The sequence below is a fragment of the Balaenoptera physalus genome, assembly GCF_965194825.1.
Source record: "Balaenoptera physalus genome assembly, chromosome: 15".
Lineage (NCBI taxonomy): Eukaryota > Metazoa > Chordata > Mammalia > Artiodactyla > Balaenopteridae > Balaenoptera > Balaenoptera physalus.
The window spans coordinates 58,585,436-58,610,798 of NC_138894.1; the positions used below are offsets into that span (position 1 = coordinate 58,585,436).

A 25,363-nucleotide genomic window follows, 5' to 3' on the forward strand; every position below is an offset into this window, starting at 1 on the left:
TTTAGCCACAGTATTAGGCATAACCTTCCTGGGGCTCTCAGGAATGCTTTGTGTATTCACTGAAACCTCTCCACCCTGGCTGATGGGAACTCAGGTGATTCCTGGCTCTATGAGAATTCTGGGAATTATTTGGCTTACAGCTCTTTGGCAATTGTTCTTTCCTGGAAGTTGTTTTTTTTTTCTCCCTTGGTTTCACCCTATACGTGCACAGACTGTTATTCAGCCAAATACTCAGGGGAACCCCTGCACAGATTTCTGGAACTCTTTCTCTTGGTAGTTCCTTCCGCTCCCGTATGCTACCCTGCAAGTCTGCCTTTTTTTGAAGCTGCCTTGTCCTCCTTGAACTCAAATCTCTGTTTCCTCAATTTCATGAGACTGCTGGGTTCTGGATCTCCCCTCCCTCGACTGTTGTCTGAAAATTGCCTCCAGGCAGAAAACCAGGGCAATCAAAGGCCTCACCTTGTTTGTTTCCCTCTCTCAGGAACCATAACCTTGTACTACCTCTTTTCCAGTGTCTGAAAATAATTATGTCATAAATTTTGTCCAGTTTCCTAGTTGTTTACGTTGGGAAAGAAATCTGGATCCAGTTATTCCCTCATGACCTGAAGCAAAATCCAGTGGTTAGATTCTGGGTATATTTTGAAGGTAGAGCAGCAGGATTTGCTAATGGATCAGATGGAGAGTATGAGATAAAGAAAAGAATCAAAAAGGACTCTAAGATTTTTGACCTTAACAACTGGCAGGATGGACTTGTCCTTTACTGAGATAAGGGAAGCTTTAATAGAACTAAGGAGGGGGTGGTTGGGAGGGAGATGAGAAGAGCTCAGTTTTAAAAATATTTCTTTTGAGATGTCTCTCAGACTTCAAACTGGATGCCAGTTAGGCAGTTGGGACTGAGATGCAGATTTAGGATTTGTGAGTCTATGGACCACTGGTTCTTAACGCTGGCTGCAGCCATATTAAAGTCACTTAAGAAACTTTAAAAAAAAAAAAAAATCAATGTTCAGACCTGACCTTAGGCCAATTCAATCAGAATCTCTGGGGTCAGGCCTGGGAATTGATATTTTTAAAAGTTCTCCGGGTGATTCTAATGTACAGGCAGGGATGAGAACCACTCTTCTAAGTGTTATTTAAAGCCCTACCAAAGATCAGCTAGGACAGTGTTCTCAACCCTGGCTGCACATTAAAATTACCTGGGGAGCTTTTAAAAGGCTTGATCACCCCACACACCCACCCCGCCAACTCAACTGCATCATACTCTCCAGGGGTGGGGCTTAGGAATTCATATTTTGTTAAACTCCTCAGGGAACTCCAATATACAGCCAGGGTCGGAACCACGGAGTCCTAGGGCATGCTCGTGGGACCCAGAAGAGAAGATGGAGGCTTACTGGTCTTGAAGATGAAGGAAGGACTGAGCTAGAGAGAGAGGTCCCAGGCTTTCCTCAGATGTCGGAACTGTGGCTGTCCACCCACATTTAAGAATTAGAATCGAAACTGACTGGAAACTCAGTGTGCACAGGTGGGGCTTGTGGACCCCAGCCTCCCTCTAGGTCAGTGGGTGAGCAGCCAGCCATTATCTGGGTGGTGTTGTCCAGACCCAAGTCTCCCCAGGGCTCTTTGGGACAGTTCATCTCCCTCCCCTCCTTGGCTATCGTCCTGTCTGAGCTGCACTCACCTTCACCAGTCACCACTCTAACGTGCCGTGCACCTTCCCGAACGAAGTCTGTTTAAATTCCTCATCCACTGGAAATCTCCCTCCCCCTTCTCAGTGTTTGAGCCTTTACATCCCTTTACCATCATAGGGGTGGTATAGATTCATTTCATAGAATTTCATAGAAGAATCATTTCATAGATTCTTGGGAGGGAGAGTAGACACGATCAGGTGATTAGATGATCATTTTAAATCAGAAGTCTCCCAGTCTTTTTAAGTGTGAGGATCACTTTAAAAGCTAGAGATATTTTTACAGAACCTGTCTGACAGGAGTCACATATACTTCCGGTATCCATTGATTAATAGGGAAAATATATATTGACACACAAATTCCTCTGAACTAATTCAATACCACTTTTAAATGCATCTTTTTGTCATCGTAAAACCATTTACATATGTTTGGACACCAATAGCACAAGGACGTAGGAGAAAGTTATGACAGCTGAGAACAAGACTCACTTGAACAAATCAATCCAGACGCCTTTGCCATAATTGCAGAGTCATAGGCATCCGAGTCAGATGACTGGGACCCATGGCTCTAGGCCCTGGGAAGCCATTGGAAGTTTTGGAATGGGGGAGGGGCTGTTCCGGGGGCCCTTAAGTGCTACTTCCTTTACAGCTTTTCCCCATCTGGTCTGGTCTGTAGTTGTCTCTTTCTCTGGGAGATTAACGTGGGGGTGGATTCTTCCCCAAAAAGCACCTAGGTAATGCCAGCTGGCCTCCTGAACAAATTAATTCCCCAAAGAGAACAAAAGGAGCTTAATGAAATTCAGTCTGGGGTTGTACTCATTTCCCCACCTTCCTCTTCTCTATTCTGCCTTACACCCTATCTTTAGAAACTCTGTTCCTTGTTCTCTAACAGCACAAATGGTCAACATTTCTAAGCCCCATGCTAAGTGCTTTTCACACTTTATCTCCTGCAATCCACATCACCTCCTGTGGAAGTAGGTACCATTCATACCCACACTTTACAGATGAGGAAACCGAGGCAAAGAGAAGTCAAATGGCTTTCTCAGATCAAAGAGCTAGCAAGTGACCAAACTGAGATTCTAACCCAGGTGGCCCTACCGCCTCTGCCATCCCACCCACCTCCCACCCTGCCCTGGGTGGCAAAGTTGGTGCTGCTTGAACGATGAGGAATTAAGAGACATGAAAGGTACTTAATAAATGACTGAGGGACTTCCCTGATGGTCCAGTGGTTAGGACCTGACGCTTTCACTACTGGAACCCAGGTTCAATCCCTGGTGGGGGAACTAAGGTCCTGCAAGCTGTGCGGCGTGGCAAAAAAAAAAAAAAAAGGACTGAATTGGGGAAAGACATTGGCCTGTATCCAGACCTCCCAAAGGGTCCATCCTCTGGCAGCAGCCTCCCTGGTTTCCTCCAGGGAAACCTCCTTTACAGTTCAGGGTTCTACAAACTGGCCCAACCCCTCCAAGCCCAAGGGAGTTAATGTTCCCCTTGCTGCACTAGCTGTAGCCGAGCTAGACCAGGTACCGCATACCTCCGGGTCCTCATTACAACGTTACCTCTGCCCAGAATACCCTCTCCCATCCATCCCCCTGCACTTCCCCCAAGTCCACGCGCTATTCGAGGGCCACTTCCTCTGCAGAGCCCACCCTGATAATGCAGGCTTCACCAACCCTCTTTCTTAACTTCACTTCTGCTTATGATCATCTGACCACCCACCCCAACCCCTCACTGCCTTATCTTCTCACAGGTGTGTGACTTCCCGCCCCACCATGCTGTCAGACCCTGACTGTAAAAAATAATGACAAAATGAGCTGTCTGTAATTCATTAAAATAATACATGCTCATTAGAATTCTTGAAAAAGAAGTGAAAGGGGGAAAAAAATCCCCACAGTTTCACCGCTAAAATAGAATCACTACAAGCCTTTTTTTCTAGACAAAAATTTGGGGTCCTGCTTTTTATATACTGATATATGATGTAGAAAGAAACTTTTCAAGCATCCCTGTTGTTGGATACGTAGTGTTTCTTGGAGAGGATGTGCTGTAGTTTGTCAGAAGCATGACTGCATCCACCCACCCCTGCCCAGGACCTAGCCAGGGACCCCCAGTAGGGCCCTGCTGAAGACTCTGTGAGTAATTGGGTCATCTGGGGCGGGGTGGAAAGCGGGTGAGTTATGTTCGGTGCGGGGTACCTGTTAGCTACAGGGGGGCCATTTAGGAGGCTGGAAAATTACAGAGAACTCCTGCTGAGCCCACATCTGCCAGCAAAGGGCATTTAAAACAGATCCCAGGAAATTACAGTTTTTGCAACCTATGAGTTACTCAGACAGGAAAGCACACAGGGGTGATGTATTTTGGTAAGAACGTGGAGAACAATGGTGCTAGCCATCTTGAAGGCCTGGGAAAGTAGGGTTTGAAAGAGACAGGCTTTCCTAGGTGCTGCTGTCAGTAAGCAAGCCCTGTCCTTTGGAGCTGACGTGGCGAGCATTCCACACAGAGAGATGCGGGGCTCCCCTGAGCTATGAGGCCTTGAGAGACAGGCTGAGACTGCGCTAAGAACTGATATGATGAGAATTCCTTTGGTCTGGTTTATCCCTGAGACACCATGTGTATGTCAAGGGGGAGGCAGGGGATGGGGCAGCAAAGGGGGGTTCAGGCATGTCCGTGCCTCCAGCGTCAGGGTCAAGGTCGGTTTCCTCTGAGATAGTGGAGTCAGTCTGAAAAAAAGAGGTGAAATTGGGGGTTTCAAGAATGTTACTTGGGGACTTCCCTGGTGGTGCAGTGGTTAAGAATCCGCCTGCCAATGCAGGAGACACGGATTTGAGCCCTGGTCCGGGAAGATCCCACATGCTGCGGAGCAACTAAGCCTGTGCGCCACAGCTACTGAGCCTGCGCTCTAGAGCCCAAGAGCCACAATTATTGAGCCTGCCTGCTGCAACTACTGAAGCCTGTGCACCTAGAGCCTGTGCTCCACAACAAGAGAAGCCACCGCAATGAGAAGCCCACGCACCGCAAGGAAGAGTAGCCCCCGCTCGCCACAACTAGAGAAAGCCCACTCGCGGCAACGAAGACCAACGCAGCCAAAAATAAATAAATAAATAAAATTTTTAAAAAAGAATGTTACATGGCCTTTTGCTGCCACCAAGAGCCGAGGGAGGGCAGGCCCTGGGGACTCAGCACCACATCTGGGGGAGCCTGCTCCCAGGAGCAGTGATGGGGCATTCTCCTGGCTCCTTGGTGGAAAGAATCTCTGCCCTCCTCCCATCAGTGTCAGAATAGCTATGAGAACTGAAGCCGGTGGACCATGCCTCACTCCTTGGCAGAGGGATGGGAAATAGAGACTTTAAAAATGTGGAACATCCTTCTCCAGATCGCCAGCATCACAGCAGCAGGGGGAGAGGAGGGACGAGCCATTCCCCACCCCAGCTTGCTGGCCCAGCTCCCAGAAGACCAGTCCGGGAGCAGCGTCCAGGACCTCCCGACCATCCTTTTTCCCAAAGAGCCAACAGGGCACACGCCTGGGGCAATGCCCCCTATTGCCTTCTGGGGTATCTGTCCAGCCAGGGGGGCAGGAGTACCCAGCGGGACAGCTGAGCTTCCCACGGGTTTCTGCTCTGAAAGCCCCAGACAGTGTTGTCACAGACCCGCAAGGGGAGGGCCAGCCACCGTGGGGTCACTGACCCGATTTCTGACACCACCTCCACCACTTACTTGCCTTAGACCATGCCTTTCTGAGCCTCAGATTGTGCATCTGAAAACAGGAGAGTGTTATAGATGCTTGTATATGCCATGTATAGATGATGTATATGCCACATCGTAGATGCTTGAGGGAAAGGTACATAGACTGTGGGAAAATGACCTCTAAAACCATAAACCCCGCAGAAGCCTCGTAAGGAAAGTGATGCAGTGCAGTGATCAGAGCTAAAAAAAAAAAAGTGGTTGTCATGCATGCTGTTGTAGTGGGGTTGTAGCTATTTGTGGTGGTGACAGGGTCTGCTGCGTAAGGCCCTGGCGGATCTTTCTTTCATAGTTCCATGGACACCCCTGCTCAAGTAAATTAAAGTTCCCACCTCAAACAATTCCTTTAAAGAGCACACATTCACATGTCGGCACATAGACTGACCCATGTATTTATCCACCAGGAGTAGAAAGTGTTTCCATAGCCAGCACTGAAAACCCATAAGCTTCTCCCTGTCTTTTCTTGCCTGTCCCTGCGGTGTCCTGGCTTCCTGAAGGCTCGGGCTCTCCACAGCAGCAGCAGCCTGGGCGCCTCCCTCTGGCTTTGGTACTCTCACCTCACGCTATCCCTGAGGACCTCAAGGGTCCCAGTGCAGCAGCGATTTCTCTGATAAAACAAGAACCTATGCAATGTGGCCAGGGTCCAGCTGAAACCTCCCGTAGGCTCCTGGCTGGCTGCAGGAGCCCAAAACAGCCCAGGGTTGCTGGGACCCACTCCCAGGAGACCATCCCCTCAGAGCTCCCAGGAGGACAGGTGACAGAAGCGCTTTACAGTTTATGATGGTATGAATCTAGACTAAATTTCTTAAACAAAACAAAACCCCACTTTTTATTCTGGTTTTTGAGCACCTACTAAGTACCTGGTATTGTGCTGAATCTAAGTGAGATTAGCATCTTCGGAGGGGCCGGTGGTGCAACGGATAGAACCTTCTGATCTGTAGTCAAATGGGTTAAGTGAGATTAGCATCAGGGCTTGTTTGCAAAAGCACCAGTCCTTGGTCTGGGCACGTTCTGGAGAGGTTGTGAGAGCAGTCATACTCCTCACAATCCGTGTGTGCCAGGTAGACTAGACTCTGGCCTGGGAGCCCGAGCCCCATGTAGGGGTTAGGAGAGCCAGGCATCAAAGAGAGCTTGAAGGGAGGAGGAAGCTGAGAAGCATGGGGCCTGAGAGTGTGGGCCCTGCTAGAGGAACCCAGCCGGCCGACAGAGGCAGCTGTTTCCTTGGATGCCCCCATCTCCCCCGGGAGGTTATTGCTCTGGGTAGAAACAGTCCCCTGCAGTTAGCAGGATAAATATAAACACAGCCTCCTTCCCCATCAGGGCTTAGCAACTGAGCTTTGCATCTGAGCTCCCTGCAGCCTTGGCTGCTGCAGAAACAGAACGAGCAAGGGCGCAGCAATGCAGGGCTTCTGCAGCCCAGCAAACAGGGGCTTGGGCTGCGGAAACAAAGTATCACAGGCTGGGTGTCTTAACCAGCAGAAATTACTGTTCTCACAATTCTGGAGGCCAGAGGTCCAAGATCAAGGTCATCAGAAGGGTTGGTTTCTTTTGAGACCTCTCTCCTTGGCATGTAGATGGCTGCCTTTTCACTGTGCCCTCACATGGTCTTCCCTTGGTGTGTGTCTGGGTCCTAATCTCTTATAAGGACATCAGTCATATTGGATTAGGGCCTACTTATATGACCTCATTTTACCTTAATTACCTCTCTAAAGACCCTATCTACAAATACAGTCACATCCCGAGATACTAGAGGCTTCAATATATGAATTTTGGGGAGACAAGAGGTCATTGAGGCCATTCCCCTGCCTTCAAACTGAAACATGTCAGGACCCCCCTGGGTGACAGAGAGTCAGTCTGCATTTTAAAGACCACCTTAGAGAAAGAGGGTCCATGTATTTGGTGGGACTACTATGACTTGGAGATTTCTGGAAATTGCTGTTGCTTATTATACATGACTAAAAGCCAGCTTACTTCCACAAAGGATTTGAACAAATTTAGGTGATAAAACTAAAATAAGCTGAACTGTACGTTCTAAGAGGGCAGGACTGTATCCTAGCACGGGGTTTGCCCCTAGCAGGCGCTCAACAGATATTGTGTACAGAAGGAAGAGGACGAGGGAGGGAAGGAGGGAGCTGAAAATAATTAAGAATTGATGAGAGATGTGCCACGTGCTAGACGCCGTCCTACAGCAACTGATCACTGCACTGGCTCTGAGCCTCTACTGAGCTGGCAGATGGGCGCTCAGCGTTCACTAAAAGGGAGCAAGTGAACGAGTGCCCCTAGGAAACCAGCACTTTGGATCCTGAATTCAAGGAGAAACAAATCTCACAAGTCTTAAATAAGGGGCATGGGCAGTGATATTTTTTTCTTTGGTTTTGCTAAAGATACAGACGTGGACTTCAAATGGATGTTTCTACCACCCCTTCCTAAAGGCATGAGGTAAAACATTAAATCACAGTGAAGGCATTTCTGTGGGGAGCAGGTAATATGGTCCATGGTTGCTATTTTCTGATGACCTGACCTAACACTGAGATGGCATTTGGAGTTCCCACAAGAGGGGACTTACTGCTTAGGGTCTCTGGGCTCGTTCAAGCCCCTAATGGGGTGAGCCTATGCCCTCCCACTTCCCAGGCCAGACACTAAGCCCCTTGGTACAGCAGACACACCTCATGGCTGGCACACGGTAGGCACTTCATGATGCTACAAAAGTGAGTGAACAGGTGAGTGCACATGTGAGGGAATGCTATGGTCTAAATATTTGCATCCCCCCAAAATTCATATGTTGAAACCTAACCCCCACGGTGTTGTTATTAGGAGGTGGGGACTTTGGTAAGTGAGTAGGTCATGAGGGCAGGGCCCTTATGACTCGGATTAGTGCCTTTATAAAAGAAACCCAAGTTGGTACATATATACAATGGAATATTACTCAGCCATAAAAAGGAACGAAATTGGGTCATTTGTAGAGACGTGGACGGACCTAGAGACTGTCATACAGAGTGAAGTACGTCAGAAAGAGAAAAACAAATATTGTATATTAACGCATATATGTGGAACCTAGAAAAATGGTACAGATGAACCGGTTTGCAGGGCAGAAATAGAGACACAGATGTAGAGAACAAACATATGGATACCAAGGGGGGAAAGCGTCGGTGGGGTGGGGGTGGTGGTGTGATGAATTGGGAGATTGGGATTGACATGTATACACTAATATGTATAAAATAGATAACTAATAAGAACCTGCTGTATAAAAAAATAAATAAAATACAATTCAAAAATTCAAATTAAAAAAATTTAAAAAAAGAGAACCTGAGAGAGCTCCCTTGCCCCTTCCTCCAGGACTCAGTGAGGACTCAGTGAAAATGTGCTGTCAGTGAACTAGGAAGAGGGCTCTCACAGACGTTGACTCTGCCGGTGATTGGATCTTGGACGTCCAGCCTCCACAACTGTCAGATATAAATTTCTGTGTTTATAAGCTATCTAGTCTGTGGAATTGTGTTACAGCAGCCCAAATGGACTAAGACAGGAAGTGAATGCCTTCAAAGCAAGATCTGACACTTGACATGCAGTTATGAAATGTTAGGTATTTTCTCCAAGACAGAGGTCTGCCCAGCTAAGCATTCTCCCTTCTCTGACCTCTGCAAGGTGTGTAACCTGAGTGAGGAGCATGTTTACTGAGTGTCCACTCTGTGCCAAGCACAGGAGCTGCCCCAGGTAACCCTTGCAGCCATACTGGGAGGTAATACTGTCTCCATTTGACAGATGAGGACATGAAGCCTTGGCCAGTAGCTCTGAGTGAGTGCTGGGGGCTGAATGCAACCCAAATCTCTGAATCCAGGGCCAGGGATTTTAACCACTGTACTCTGATACTCCAGCAATTGACTCAACCTTCCTGTGTTAGTCTGTTCAGGCTGCTATGACAAATATGCCACAGATTAAGTGGTTTAAACATTCTTTCTTTCTCACAGTTCTGTAAGCTGGAAAGTCCAAGATCAAGGCGCTAGCAGATTTGGTGTCTGGTGAGGGCCCGCTTCCTGGTTTCCAGATGGCCGCCTTCTCGCGATGTCCTCACATAGTGGAAAGAGAGAAAGGGAGCTCTCTGGGCCCCTTTTACGAGGGCACTAATCCCATGCATGAGGGCTCCACCCTCATCTAATCACCTCTCAAAGGTGATAGAATTTCGACCTCTGAATTTTGGGGGGATACATTCAGTCCATAATACTTCCTGAGGTAAAGTAAGTGAAGTGCCTGTCTTGGCTCTGGCCTTCCCAGGTGTGGGTGTCCCAGTTTTCCCCATAAGCTGCCTCAAAGGCAGTCCCCCACACGCATTCATTTCTTCCCCTTTTGGCACCTCTGCAGCCCCCTTCAGTCTGGCATCCACGAGGCTGTACTCCCTCCCCTCACGTCTACAGCCAGCTTCCTCCCCAAATCCCAGGGGAACAGTTAGGGTCCCATCTTACTAGACCCTTCTAGAAGTTTCTGATCCCTGCCCCCTCCCCTCATTCCTGCTTCCTCCTCTAGCTTCAGTGACTTCATTCTCTCCTGTGTCTGTGCCCTCCCTTTGGTGTCCCTTCCTCAGTCCCCTTCTAGCTAACGCCCTGCTCTGGGCAACCCCACCTCTTTGATGCCACAGCCTCTGAATTGGACTCCCTGACCCACCCCTCAGGTGTCCTTAGCACAGCAACCAGAGGGACTGGCCTTTTTTTTTGTATTACTGTCATGTAAAATTTTTAGTAGATACACATTGATTGAGTGTATATTAACACTGTATACAAAATACAAACTGATATGCCCTCAAATGTTTCCCTTGTTATCACTGAAAGATCATAGGCTTGAGAGATGAGGTTGAGAGAGAGCAGAGGGGCTCAGACTCGAGGAAGTCAGATACCACTTATGTCACATTATCTCCCATGGATTCAATTTTTTCATCTATAAAATGGGACAATGATGACATTCTTTTTCCTGGGTTATGGTGATGATCAAATGAGATAAGATGTAAAAGTTTGCTCTATTCATTGTCCAGAGATATTAAAAACTGTTGATGGCTATTCTTATCATCTTAATACCTTCTAAACTGGCACAAGATTCTGCTCATAGAGGAAAAAAACAGTTATATTCAGCATCTTAGCTATCCTTTGAAATCTACTTGAATATTTATTATATTTCTTCCTCTTTTTATAAAACTACTTGTTTATCTGTTTGTCCCTCATGTTAAAATCAAACAAGTGTTAGGTTTTCTTCTTTTCTTTTTTTTTTATTATTATTTTTTCTTTTTTTCTTTTTTTCTTATTAGTCATCCATTTTATTACACATCAGTGTATACATATCAATCCCAATCTCCCAATTCATCCCACCACAACCCCCAGCCCCCACTGCTTTCCCCCCTTGGTGTCCATACATTTTTTCTCTACTTCTGTGTCTCAATTTCTGCTCTGCCAACCGGTTCATCGGTACAATTTTCTAGGTTCCACATATATGCATTAATATACAATATTTGTTTTTCTCTTTCTGACTTACTTCACTCTGTATGACAGCCTCTAGATCCATCCACGTCTCTACAAATGACCCAATTTTGTTCCTTTTTATGGCTGAGTAATATTCCATTGTATATATGTACCACAACTTCTTTAACCATTCGTCTGTCGATGAGCATTTAGGTAGCTTCCATGACCTGGCTATTGTAAATAGTGCTGCAATGAACATTGGCGTGCATGTGTCTTTTTGAATTATGGTTTTCTTTGGGTATATGCCCAGTAGTGGGATTGCTGGGTCATATGGTAATTCTACTTTTAGTTCTTTAAGGAACCTCCATACTGTTCTCCATAGTGGCTGTAGCAATTTACATTCCCACCAACAGTGCAAGAGGGTTCCCTTTTCTCCACACCCTCTCCAGCATTTGTTTGTAGATTTTCTGATGGTGCCCATTCTAACTGGTGTGAGGTGATACCTCATTTTAGATTTGATTTGCATTTCTCTAATAATTAGTGATGTTGAGCAGCATTTCATGTGCTTCATGGCCATCTGTATATCTTCTTTGGAGAAATGTCTATTTAGGTCTTCTGCCCATTTTTGGATTGGGTTGTTTGTTTTTTTAATATTGAGCTGTGTGAGCTGTTTATATATTTTGGAGATTAATCCTTTGTCCGTTGATTCATTTGCAAATGTTTTCTCCCATTCTGAGGGTTGTCTTTTCGTCTTGTTTATGGTTTCCTTTGCTGTGCAAAAGCTTTGAAGTTTCATTAGGTCCCATTTGTTTATTTGTGTTTTTATTTCCATTACTCTAGGAGGTGGATCAAAAAAGATCTTGCTGTGCTTTATGTCAAAGAATGTTCTTCCTATGTTTTCCTCTAAGAGTTTTATAGTGTCCGGTCTTACATTTAGGTCTCTAATCCATTTTGAGTTTATTTTTGTGTATGGTGTTAGGGAGTATTCTAATTTCATTCTTTTACATGTAGCTGTCCAGTTTTCCCAGCACCACTTATTGAAGAGACTGTCTTTTCTCCATTGTATATCCTTGCCTCCTTTGTCATAGATTAGTTGACCATAGGTGTGTGGGTTTATCTCTGGGCTTTCTAACCTGTTCCATTGATCTATATTTCTGTTTTTGTGCCAGTACCATATTGTCTTGATTACTGTAGCTTTGTAGTATAGTCTGAAGTCAGGGAGTCTGATTCCTCCAGCTCCGTTTTTTTCCCTCAAGACTGCTTTGGCTATTTGGGGTCTTTTGTGTCTCCATACAAATTTTAAGATTTTTTGTTCTAGTTCTGTAAAAAATGCCATTGGTAATTTGATGGGGATTGCATTGAATCTGTAGATTGCTTTGGGTAGTATAGTCATTTTCACAATATTGATTCTTCTAATCCAAGAACATGGTATATCTCTCCGTCTGTTGGTATCATCTTTAATTTCTTTCATCATTGTCTTATAGTTTTCTGCATACAGGTCTTTTGTCTCCCTAGGTAGGTTTATTCCTAGGTATTTTATTCTTTTTGTTGCAATGGTAAATGGGAGTGTTTCCTTAATTTCTCTTTCAGATTTTTCATCGTTAGTATATAGGAATGCAAGAGATTTCTGTGTATTAATTTTGTATCATGCAACTTTACCAAATTCATTGATTAGGTCTAGTAGTTTTCTGGTGGCATCTTCAGGATTTTCTATGTATAGTATCATGTCATCTGCAAAGAGTGACAGTTTTACTTCTTCTTTTCGAATTTGGATTCCTTTTATTTTTTTTTTCTTCTCTGATTGCTGTGGCTAGGACTTCGAAAACTATGTTGAATAATAGTGGCGAGAGTCGACACCCTTGTCTTGTTCCTGATCTTAGAGGAAATGCTTTCAGTTTTTCACCATTGAGGATGATGTTTGCTGTGGGTTTGTCATATATGGCCTTCATTATGTTGAAGTAGGTTCCCTCTATGCCCACTTTCTGGAGAGCGTTTATCATAAATGGGTGTTGAATTTTGTCAAAAGCTTTTTCTGCATCTATTGAGATGATCATATGGTTTTATTCTTCAATTTGTTAATATGGTGTATCACATTGATTGATTTGCGTATATTAAAGAATCCCTGTATCTCTGGGATAAATCCCACTTGATCATGGTGTATGATTCTTTTAATGTGTTGTTGGATTCTGTTGGCTAGTATTTTGTTGAGGATTTTTGCATCTATATTCAGCAGTGATATTGGTCTGTAATTTTATATTTTTGTAGTATCTTTGTCTGGTTTTGGTATCAGGGTGATGGTGGCCTCATAGAATGAGTTTGGGAGTGTTCCTTCCTCTGCAATTTTTTGGAAGAGTTTGAGAAGGATGGGTGTTAGCTCTTCTCTAAATGTTTGATAGAATTCACCTGTGAAGCCATCTGGTCCTGGACTTTTGTTTGTTGGAAGATTTTTAAATCACAGTTTCAATTTCATGACTTGTGATTGGTCAGTTCATACTTTCTATTTCTTCCTGGTTCAGTCTTGGAAGGTTATACCTTTCTAAGAATTTGTCCATTTCTTCCAGGTTGCCCACTTTATTGGCATAGAGTTGCTTGTAGTAGTCTCTTAGGATGCTTTGTATTTCTGCAGTGTCTGTTGTAACTTCTCCTTTTTCATTTCTAATTTTATTGATTTGAGTCCTCTCCCTCTTTTTCTTGATGAGTCTGGCTAATGGTTTATCAATTTTGTTTATCTTCTCAGAGAACCAGCTTTTAGTTTTATTGATCTTTGCTATTGTTTTCTTTGTTTCTAGTTCATTTATTTCTGCTCTGATCTTTATGATTTCTTTCCTTCTGCTAATTTTGGGTTTTGTTTGTTCTTCTTTCTCTAGTTCCTTTAGGTGTAAGGTTAGATTGTTTATTTGAGATTTTTCTTGTTTCTTGAGGTAGGCTTGTATTGCTATAAACTTCCCTCTGAGATCTGCTTTTGCTGCATGCCATAGGTTTTGGGTTGTCATGTTTCATTGTCATTTGTCTCTAGGTATTTTTTGATTTCCTCTTTGATTTCTTCAGTGATCTCTTGGTTATTTAGTAACGTATTGTTTAGCCTCCATGTGTTTGTGTTTTTTACGTTTTTTTCCCTGTAGTTGATTTCTAATCTCATAGCATTGTGCTCAGAAAAGATGCTTGATATGATTTCAATTTTCTTAAATTTACTGAGGCTTGATTTGTGACCCAAGATGTGATCTATCCTGGAGAATGTTCTGTGCGCACTTGAAAGAAACTGTAATCTGCTGTTTTTGGATGGAATGTCCTATAAATATCAATTAAATCTACCTGGTCTATTGTGTCATTTAAAGCTTGTGTTTCCTTATTAATTTTCTGTTTGGATAATCTGTCCATTGGTGTAAGTGAGGTGTTCAATCCCCCACTATTATTGTGTTACTGTCAATTTCCTCTTTTAGAGCTGTTAGCAGTTGCCTTATGTATTGAGGTGGTCCTATGTTGGGTGCATATACATTTATAATTGTTATATCTTCTTCTTGGATTGATCCCTTGATCATTACGTAGTGTCCTTCCTTGTCTCTTGTAACATTCTTTATTTTAAAGTATTTTATCTGATATGAGTATTGCTACTCCAGCTTTCTTTTGATTTCCATTTGCATGGAATATCTTTTTCCATCCCCTCACTTTCAGTCTGTATGTGTCCCTAGGTCTGAAGTCTCTTGTAGACAGCATATATATGGGTCTTGTTTTTGTATCCATTCAGCAAGCCTGTGTTTTTTGGTTGGAGCATTTAATCCATTCACGTTTAAGGTAATTATCTATATGTATGTTCCTGTGACCATTTTCTTAATTGTTTTGGGTTTGTTTTTGTACGTCCTTTTCTTCTCGTGTTTCCCACTTAGAGAAGTTCCTTTAGCATTTGTTATAGAGCTGGTTTGGTGGTGCTGAATTCTCTTAGCTTTTGCTTGTCTGTAAAGCTTTCAATTTCTCCATCGAATTTGAAAGAGATTCTTGCCAGGTAGAGTAATCTTGGTTGTAGCTTCTTCCCTTTCATCACTTTAAGTATATCATGCCACTCCCTTCTGGCTTGCAGAGTTTCTGCTGAGAAATCAGCTGTTAACCTTATGGGAGTTCCCTTGTATGTTATTTGTCATTTTTCCCTTGCTGCTTTCAATAATATTTCTTTGTCTTTAATTTTTGCCAACTTGATTACTATGTGTCTTGGCATGCTTCTCCTTGGGTTTATTCTGTATGGGACTCCCTGCACTTCTTGGACTTGGGTGGCTATTTCCTTTCCCATGTTAGGGAAGTTTTCAACTATAATCTCTTCAAATATTTTCTCGGGTCCTTTCTCTCTCTCTTCTCCTTCTGGGACCCCTATAATGTGAATGTTGTTGCGTTTAATGTTGTCCCAGAGGTCTCTTAGGCTGTCTTCATTTCTTTTCATTCTTTTTTCTTTATTCTGTTCCGCAGCAATGAATTCCACCATTCTGTCTTCCAGGTCACTTATCCGTTCTTCTGCCTCAGTTATTCTGCTATTGATTCCTTCTAGTGTAGTTTTCATTTCAGTTATTGTATTGTTCATCTCTGTTTGTTTGTTCTTTAATTCTTCTGGGTCTTTGTTAAACATTTCTTGCATCTTCTCGATCTTTGCCTCCATTCTTTTTCCGAGGTCCTGGATCATCTTCACTATCATTATTCTGAATTCTTTTTCTGGAAAATTGTCTATCTCCATTTCATTTAGTTGTTTTTCTGGAGCTTTATCTTGTTCCTTCATCTGGTACATAACCCTCTGCCTTTTCATCTTGTCTATCTTTCTGTGAATGTGGTTTTTGTTCCACAGGCTGCAGGACTGTAGTTCTTCTTGCTTCTGCTGTCTGCCCTCTGGTGATGAGGCTATCTAAGAGGCTTGTGGAAGTTTCCTTGGTTTTTTTCATATTCTGGGGCATTTGTGTAACTTAAACTTTGCCCTGAGAGTGTCCATAAGAGATCTGCTGACCAACTCTTTGTCCAGTGTTTCCTTTATTTTTCCCTCTTCTCTTCTCTCCCACCTCCATCTCCCTGCCTCAGGGCCTCTGCTCTGGCTGTTGATTGGCCCGGAACACCCTTCCCCTAGATGTCACCTCCTTCCAGTCCTTCATCAGATGTTACTTCCTCAACGAGGCCTGCCCTGACCCACCCACTTAATGCTGCAACCTGCCTCCTCCCTTCCCCAGGCTCTCCCCACCCCCTCAGCCAACTCTTTTTTCTTCTTCTTCTTTTAAAATTTTTATTTATTTATTTATTTTTGGCTGCACTGGGTCTTTGTTGCTGTGCGCAGGCTTTCTCTAGTTGCGGCGAGCAGGGGCTACTCTTCGTTGCTGTACATGGGCTTCTCATTGCAGTGGCTTCTCTTGTTGCAGAGCATGGGCTCTAGGTGCCTGGGCTTCAGAAGTTGTGGCTCAGGCTTCCCTGGTGGTGCAGTGGTTGAGAATCTGCCTTCCAATGCAGGGGACACGGGTTCGAGCCCTGGTCTGGGAAGATCCCACATGCCGCGGAGCAGCTAGGCCCGTGAGCCACAACTATTGAGGCTGCACGTCTGGAGCCTGTGCTCCGCAACAAGAGAGGCCGCGATAGTGAGAGGCCCGTGCACCGCGATGAAGAGTGGCCCCCCGCTTGCTGCAACTGGAGAAAGCCCTCACACAGAAACAGAGACCCAACACAGCCAAAGATAAATTAATTAATTAATTTAAAAAAAAAAAAAGAAGAAGTTGTGGCTCACGGGCTCAGTAGTTGTGGCTCGTGGACTCTAGAGCGCAAGCTCAGTAGTTGTAGCACACGGGCTTAGCTGCTCTGCGGCATGTGGGATCTTCCTGGACCAGGGCTCAACCCCGTGTCCCCTGCCCTGGCAGGCGGACTCTTAACAACTACGCCACCAGAGAAGCCTCCTCCTCCTCCTCCTCCCCTCCCCATCCCCTCCTTCCTTTTCCTTCTCCTTCTTCCTCTTCCTCCTCTTCCTCTTCTTCTTCTCCTTCCTCTTCCTCTCCTTCTTCCCCTTCTTTTCCTTCTTCTTCTTCCATAACACTTGCCACTTTCCAATATGCCACGTAGTTTACTTGAACATTATGTTTGTAGTTTATTATCCATCTCCCATGCTGAAATGTAAGCCTCGTGAGAGAACTTTGTCTTGATCACTCATGACTCCCAAGGGCCTGGTAGATAGTGAGCCCTCAGTAACTATTTGTTGAGTGAATGAGAGCCTCCTTCACAGGCTCCTCTTCTGCTCTTTAAATGCTGGGGTTCCCCAGGGGCCCCCATTCTCATACCGTACATGCTTCCTGGGATGTCTTATCCACATGACCCTTGAACCCAAGTTCCAGCCCAGACCTCCAAGACTCTCTCCCACTGCCTCCACCTGCTTGGGTAAGGCATCTTTACTATTCAGCCAGTAGCACCTCCCCTAGGAAGCCCACCCAGACCTCTTCTCTTGTTTCCTGGCATTCTATGATGTCTCCCATATATATAGCCAAATAAACTGGAAGACTTGGAAGGAATTTCTTTAAAAAGAAATAGTGAATAGCATCTTATGGAACGCTAAGTGCAGAACTGTCTTGAGAAAGACAAAAGCAACCTCTGAGAGCCAGGAGCCGGCCCGGCACTCACAGCTAGGCAACAGGGAGTGTGGGGGTGGGGTTCTGACCTTGAACGTAAGCAATTTCCCAGGACATCTACATCACATGAGGCCACCTTGGGACCAGGGGGTAGTGAGAGTAAAAACCAAACCACTCACCGGTAATCATGTCTGAACGGAGACCAAATAAGAACATCATCCAAACCACAAAAATGACCAAACACCCCCATCTGGTTAACATGAGCAACTGCTGCTTCTTTACCAATCCCAGCTTTGGCCTTGCTCCATCATTCCCCCTTCTAGGTAAGAATTATTAAAATACCCAATCCTGGAATTACCCCTGCTCCCTGCTTTGGTAGCATCCAATCCAGAGCAAAGCCCTGCTTTCTTGAGCCCTCCCCCAAGTCACCTAACTCAAGCCCAAATCCTGAATGAGTCCTTTCTGATACCTGCTGACGGCGATGCCCCCCATGGTGGACAGTCTCCCTTGTTAAAGTGAGTCAGTAGACTCAATTTTGTTCAACTGCAGGTGTGTACCTGGTGGCCTTTGGCAGCAGGGTATGGACAATATTGTACATCTGAGTATTCCTCCCCTCCCCCATGCCTGGCACACATCAGGTCTCAAAAACATGTTAGATAAATTAACTGAAATTAAGACGGAAACCACATTTCTGGTACGGAACCTGCTGGTGGTCACTAGACAAACCACTGGTTCTGCCAGGAAGTTAGCAGCTGTTCCTTGAGCTCCTGCATTATAAAGTGTGAGAGGAAACCTAAGACACGGGTCATGTCCTCATTGGCAAGGCACACAGAAACACACAAGGTTAAATAATCCTGTGGGACCACAGTCAGTAGTACAGGGGGCATTGTGAGCAGCACATAATTAAATGCCTGATGAACTCTAAGTGCTGTCAGGTGACAAATGCAATTCAGGTAGGTGAACAGAAAAGGAAAGAAGTTGTTGCAGACTTTGAGAGATGGGGAATGGCGGGTGCAAAGGCACGGAGGAGGGAATATTCATGGTATGTTTGCTGGACACTAGGTTCTTTCAGGCTGGGATTCTGCCTGTCCTGCTCACCTCATATCCCCACAGTGCCTGACACAGAGCAGGCTTTCAGTAACTACCTGGCGGATGAATACGTGTGTGTATGGGTCAGTGAGGGGACTCGTGGCCCTGAAGAAGAAGGTTCAAAGAGAGGAGCTGATGCTAGAAAAGTTGGGGCCTTGAATCCCAGTCTAAGAAATTCCGGATCTTCCTGTCACTCGGGAGCTCATTGTGGAGTGAGCAGGCGAGAGATCTGGGCAGAGCAATCAATGCAATCGATCTGGGACAATGTGCAGAATGGACCAGAAGGAGAAAGAATGTTTTCAGAAAACCAGAAATCTGGGTCCCAAGTCATCAGGGCCTCTCTGTGCAAATGGGGGGAGGGGATTAAAGGCAAGGTCATCACCATGAGGTGGAAGGAGTGTGGGATTTGGAGTCGGCAAACCTGAGTTGGAATTTCTGGGACGTTGGACAAGGTCCTTAACACCTCTGAGCCCTAGCCTCCGTCTCCTGTTGCTTGGGATCTGGTACGGACTCATGCCATAGGCCCAGGGCAGGCATTTTGGCCACAGCAAGTCCTCCTGCATGGTACAGTTGTTTGCATGTTTCAAAACAAAATCACAGGGTCTTCCCTGGTGGCGCAGTGGTTGAGAATCCGCCTGCCAGTGCAGGGGACATGGCTTCAAGCCCCGGTCTGGGAAGATCCCACATGCCACGGAGCATCTAAGCCCGTGCGCTACAACTACTGAGCCTGCGCTCTAGGGCCCACGAGCCACAACTACTGAGCCTGTGTGCCACAACTACTGAAGCCCACGCGCCTAGAGCCTGTGCTCCGCAACAAGAGAAGCCACTGCAATGAGAAGCCCACGCACCGCAAAAAAGAGTAGCCCCCACTCGCCACAACTAGAGAAAGCCCGCGCGCAGCAACGAAGACCCAACACCGCCATAAATTAATTAATTAATTTTAAAAAACAACAAAAACCACAAAATCACAGCCACGATCTCTGAACCAAAGGCTGAGTCAGGCCTTAAGAGGTGGAATGGAAAGAGCTGTGAATGTGGGGCTTGGGACCTGAATGCTGGTGGTGTTCTCTCACTGGTCATTTTACTCCTCTGAGCCTCGGTTTCCATTCCTCAATAGTGACCAGAAGCCGCACGCTGCCGCAGCCTCCGGGAGCAGCTCCGGAGATCCCTCTGTGAACGCACCAGCGGAGTGCGGCGCATAGCCTAAGGCTCTAGCCGTCCAGCCCCTCCGCCCCTCCCTCCCCGTAAGCCAGTGACCAACCTCCCTTCCCCGCAGGGGGGCTGGGAGCAGAACGTGCGGTAGGAACAGCCGCCGCCCCCTCTGCAGAAGGCGGCGCCCTCAGCCCTTAGCCTCAGTCCAGGGGCACAAGTCTAGGCCATCCTGACCCAGCCAGGCCCTCACGGAGCCCTTCGTGCTGGCTTACCAGCCTCTCGGGCTAGGGGCCACGTCAGCAGGCCACGCCCAGGGCTCCCCGGGACCCTGCAGAGCGCTCCCCTGGCCGCAGCTTAAAGTGCGGTTTGTTTTCATCGTGCCTCCTTGGCTTGCTTGCTCCTCTGGAGCAGCCCGCCAGACCGCCCTCTGTGAGAAGAGGTATGGCGAGGCGGCCCGGCACCAAGGCCAAGTCAGCGGGATGGACTCGGAGCCCTGAGGAGCGGCCCCGAGGCACGAGCCTCTAGGGCACTGGCCCCTTTCTTCACGTCTCCCCTCAGCCTGGGCGCAGAGGCCCTCCTTCAAATGTGGTTCACAGCTGCATGGGCAGCGATGAGCCCGAGCTTCGCCAGGTGGATAAAAACTGAATTAACTGAGAGGAGTTGGAACTGTGCACGTGAGAGCAGGGGCCTTTGCTTGACAGGAACCACCGCAGATTCCCTTTGAAAAATCTTCTCCTGGGCTTCCCTGGTGGCGCAGTGGTTGAGAATCTGCCTGCCAATGCAGGGGACACGGGTTCGAGCCCTGGTCTGGGAAGATCCCACATGGCGCGGAGCGACTAGGCCCGTAAGCCACAACTACTGAGCCTGCGCGTCTGGAGCCTGTGCTCCGCAACAAGAGAGGCCGCGATAGTGAGAGACCCGCGCACCGCGATGAAGAGTGGCCCCCACTTGTCGCAACTAGAGAAAGCCCTCGCACAGAAACGAAGACCCAACACAGCCAAAAATAAATAAATTAATTAATTTTTTAAAAAAAATCTGCTCCTCTCTGATCTAGGATTTGAGATGAAATGTGATTCAGCTGACATCGTATTGACACTTCCGGGTTGGTGGACCTGCTTTCTCCCCACGGCAGGTGTGTCTGCCCTTCTGAGAGGTGGCCTCAGCCTCACCACAGCCCTGTGTGTGTGGGGGACCCTCAGGTGGAGGGAGCAAGGCCAGGGCTGGGCGGGCTTCAGGGCTTTCCTCATCTCACTGCCCCAGCGCGGGCTCTTGATGGCCAGACTTTTGTCCCATCAGGGACCGTCCCTGCCTTCCCTGGCCTTGGAGCCAGTCTTCTCCCCAAATTCTGGGCTGAGGCTAAGGCTCTGCTCCTTTCGTGGTGGGCAGGAGGTGCGGTGAGCTCATCCCTGGAAAGGATTAGTCATCAGAGAGACAGGGACAGATCTGGGGGGCGGGACGGAGGACGGGCTCTATGTAAATGAGTCATCTTCCCTCCACCTCCGAGGGCCCGAGCTTCACAGCTGCTCCAGCTCGGGCCCCGGGAGAGATTGGTAAGCGGGAGCTTGCTGGAGGCAGGAGTAGTTAACTGGCTTTTAATAACTCATTTTGCTGAATGATTTCTGGTGAGGAGAGAAAACCTTAATCCCACAGATGAAGCGCACAGAGGGGGCAGGTTCAATCAGCCCCACTGGCGAGGAAAACAGAGCCGAGGTTCGAAGCTGATTCTTGGGGTCACTTGCCATCACTCCTAAATTACCGAAACTTTCCTAATGTTAAAAATCCCCGACCTGCAGCCTGCGGGGTTCAGCCTTCTTCTCCTAGCCCCTCTGCCCTCTCAGCCATCCCCACACGCCCCGTGCTCTCAGCAAACAAAGATCATCCCAAAGGCCCCCAGAGAACAAGCAAAATTGAACAGGAGAATGGAAGGGTCCGCTTTCTCCATGTGACTTGTGTTTTTCTGTGTTGCCTCTTTGTCCTGAGTCAGGGAGCATCCAGCCCTGCGCCCGGCTGCGGTGGGAAGGAGCCCGGGGCTGCGCCCTCAGGGAGCTGCCCATCTCGGTTACAATTTAGACAAACCCTCCAGCAGCAGCAAACGTCGCAGCCCACAGTCTCAGCTTTCCCACCACAGGCCCACTCTCTGGCGTCCCCCTCCCCCATTGCCACCCTTGATTTCAGGATTGGAAAAGGTGGTGCCTCCCCCCCTGCTCCCCCGACCCCGGCGCAGGGACCAGAGCCTGAAGCCAGCCCAGAGGGGACGCTGCCACTCACCGGGGACCGCCGAGGACACAGAGGCCTGGTGAGACGCAGGGACAGCAAGTTAGCGGTAGAGTCGTCTTAGGTGTGTGTACGGGGGGCTTGTCCTTTCTGCCGAAACTCCTAGTCCGTGGTTCGTGGTTCGCCCGTTCCTTGCTCCACCTTCGGCTCTCCAGCTGCAGTGTGAGGGCTGGGGCCTCGCCCGGGCGTTTCCCAGTTAAGCTCGCTGCTTCTTGAGCTCACCAGGGAGCCACCTCCTCGTTTACTCCTCACAGAAACCTTACGAAGTAGGCGGTCATCAGGCCACTTTTAGGGGGAGAAATAACGTGTCCCCATTGGCCCATCAGCAAGTGGAGGCGCCAGAGCCTGACGCCACAGCCTCTGCTCTCAACTCTCCAAGAAAGCTGATGCTGGCCCTTCCCAAGCCTGCAGGAAGGGAGACTCCCTGAGTTTATCTTCTGCAGCTTGATGTTTCCAGGGTTTGTAAGTCTCTACAAGGCCAGACATGCTGCTGGATGCCAGGCCAAAATGATGGAGAAGCTTCTTGCGGTGTCGGGTGACACCCTCACAGCCACAGTGCTCCTGCAAGTTCAGCCTGAGTACAATGTGGATGGGAGGGTCTCCCAGCCTTGTCCTTCTCCTTCTGCCACAGGTTCATCCACTCCATCGGCAAGAGTTACTAAACGTTGTCTGTGGGCTAGACGCCAAGCTGCACGTAGGAAACAGCCAGGCTGAACCCAGCCCTTTACCCTGGCCCTGTACATAGCGCTCTCCCAGCAGGGCACACCTTTCTCAAGCCCAGGCTTCTACTTCCTCCCTCTCGAAATCCCATCCACCCTACAAGACTGAACACAGATACCTCTTCCTCCATAAGACTCTCCCAGTCTCTGCACCAGGAGAACATCAGCCCTGCTTCTGACCTAAGCTGGTCTGGGGACTAATTTAACTTTCCCAGGTGATTCCATTATGGAGCCAGAGTTAAGAACTGCTGCTCCAACCAAAAGCAACCTATGTCTCTTTCTTCTGAACTGTGCGTTTAACTTTCTCCCTTATCACATCACAAGCTCCCTCCTCTAGTTTCACACCTGGGCTCTGCCACTTGCTTGCTCTGTGATCTGGGCAAGTTATTTAACCTAAGTGTCTTTATTAAGTGTGACTCAGTTTACTAATCTCACAAATGGGAATCATAATAGTTCCCATTGTAGTTCATCAAATCTAAGACACCATCAATTATAAATGCACCAATAACGTGTACCATTAAGAATTTAGAATGCTGCCAAATAAACCATGTCAAGTCATTGATCGTAAGATGCATCCTGATTTCAGGGCTGTTAAAATTTGAGGAAAAAGGCTGTGACTTAGAATGAATGCTACCCAGTGCCTCACAGAGCTGTGAGGATGGAATATGCATTGATACACATGAAGCTTTGGCACAGTGCCCGGAAATAGTGAGGGCTCAACACGTTTCAGCTATTATTATCCCCTCCGCGTTTCCATTCGTCACTAAAGTTCTTCCAGCCTTCCTTTCATTCCCAGCCCTCCCAAAAGGTTTGGCCAGGCTGGTCAGTTGTCCTCCTCAGGGGAGGGATTTGGAGAAGGATGACATGGGCAGCCTTGAGGTTCCAGGCCTGGAGCTCCAGTCCCAGGGAAGTGTCTCCTCTCAAGCGTCCAGCCCTCCTCCATGGAACGTGGCCTGGAGCTTCCCTTCTTCTCCCCAAGAGTCCGTGTCTCAGCTCCAACCACAGAGCAGCCCGATGGCAGCCCCACCCTCTGCCCACAGCCCACTCCACATCTCCCACTGTTCCCTGTTTGGAGAGGAAGAGGCGCTGGAAGACTAGGCTGCTGGCCTGGCCTTGGGTGGGCAAGGCCCAGTTCTGTGTGACCTTTAGGCTCCTTGATTGCTAAAGTGAGCCTGTTATCCCTCCTCCAGCCAGTCAGGAAGGATCCCGGGAGAGGGCGATGTTAGGAGACGCTCCTCAAAGTAGTGTGCCCAGCAGACAAGTAGGGCCATGGGTAGGGCTGCCAGATTTAGCAGATAAAAATACAGGACTCCCAGTCAAATATGAATTTCAGAAAAACAACGAAGCATTTTTTAGTGTAAATATGGCCCGTGCAATGTTTGGGATGTACTTACATTAAAAAGTGATTTATCTGAAATTCATATTTATTTGGGAGTCCTGTATTTTATCTGATGAGTCCTAATGGGTCATTTCCCCTCCTCTGCCCACCAACCCCACACCTCAGCCTTCTCACTCTCCCTGATATTTAACTCTCACCCTTGAGATGTTCTTGAAACATTTATTTTCAGTTATTCAGTCAACAAATAACTATCAGTGCCTAATTTATACATGATTCCCTTGCTCACTGTGGAGAACAGAGAGAAGAAGAAGAGTTTATTAAGGGCTTATTAATGTGCTAGGCACTATTCTAAGTGTTTTGCACATATTGACTCAGTTGAGTACAAAAATACAAATATTATCATCTCCACTTTACAGATAAGAAAAATGAGGCACAGAAAGGTCAATTAATTTGCTCAAAGACACACAGCTAGGGAGTAGTGGAGCTAGGATTCAAACCTGAGCAGCCCATATAACCTATGCTTCCAAATAGCCAATATAATTTGGTCCCTACTCCCAAGGGGTCCCCAATCTCATTGTGGAGACAGGCCCCTGAAGGTAATTAATACTATAAGTCATCTGTGCTTGGTATTTAAAATAAGGTTCAAAAATAAAATAAAATAAAATAAAATAAGGTTCACTGACCAGCTGCAGTGGCCTCACCTGGGACCAGGTTAGAAATTTGGAATTGTGAGCCCCACCCCAGAAGCTAACAAGATCCCCAGGTGGGTCCTAGATAATCGAGTTTGAGAATCACTGCTGCAAATAAGTAGAGTCACAGTCTATTCATTCACTCAGCAGACGTGGCCCAACACCTTCTACATGCCAGGCACTGAAAAGGCATTGCAGTGTTGCAGTGACTTTTTAAAGCGTGGGAAATCCTCGAGAATGTTTTTAAATGCCTCATCCTTAATTCTTCATGAGGATAGAGTATGGCATTTCCCAAATATTACTCTTTGAAATACTCAAGTCACCTGAGGTGACTAAATACATTCGATGGTCAAATTAGTTTGGGGAACGCTGGATAGTGTTAGCACAGCCCTGGTGGTTTCATAAATCACATTAACACGGTGAGTGCTCTAAAAAGTCCCGCAGTAAATAAACGTGTTTCACTTTACTTAAAATTTCTTTTTCTTAATCATGGGCATTCTCTCTACGTCGCATTGTCTATTGTCTCATCTTGAGGAACACCCATTGGCAGGTTGTATTACAGTTCACAGAGAGGGCTCGCGTCAGGAGGTCGACATTCTACAGATGAAGAAATAGAGGCTCAGAGGAGTTAGAGTGACTTGCTTCGATCACTTGGCTGATAGAGGCTACAAC

General features: G+C 46.9%; 2 protein-coding genes across 3 annotated transcripts in view; one reads left to right on the plus strand and one right to left on the minus strand.

The window, feature by feature from the left end:
* Positions 1-24,639, minus strand: part of LOC309644222 (uncharacterized protein) — a 175,712-nt gene extending 151,073 nt beyond the window's left edge. The window contains exons 1-2 of one of the 2 annotated variants that reach the window (XR_014254300.1): positions 21,939-24,639; positions 3,489-4,395 (exon numbers count right to left, since the gene is read on the minus strand). The gene's annotated coding sequence lies outside the window, so the exon portion shown is untranslated. Of the gene's footprint in view, positions 1-3,488; positions 4,396-21,938 lie in introns of those variants that run through there. The other variant, XR_014254298.1, reaches the window with a different exon arrangement.
* Positions 1-25,363, plus strand: part of KCNK12 (potassium two pore domain channel subfamily K member 12) — a 56,127-nt gene that overhangs the window by 21,627 nt on the left and 9,137 nt on the right. The window lies entirely within an intron of this gene.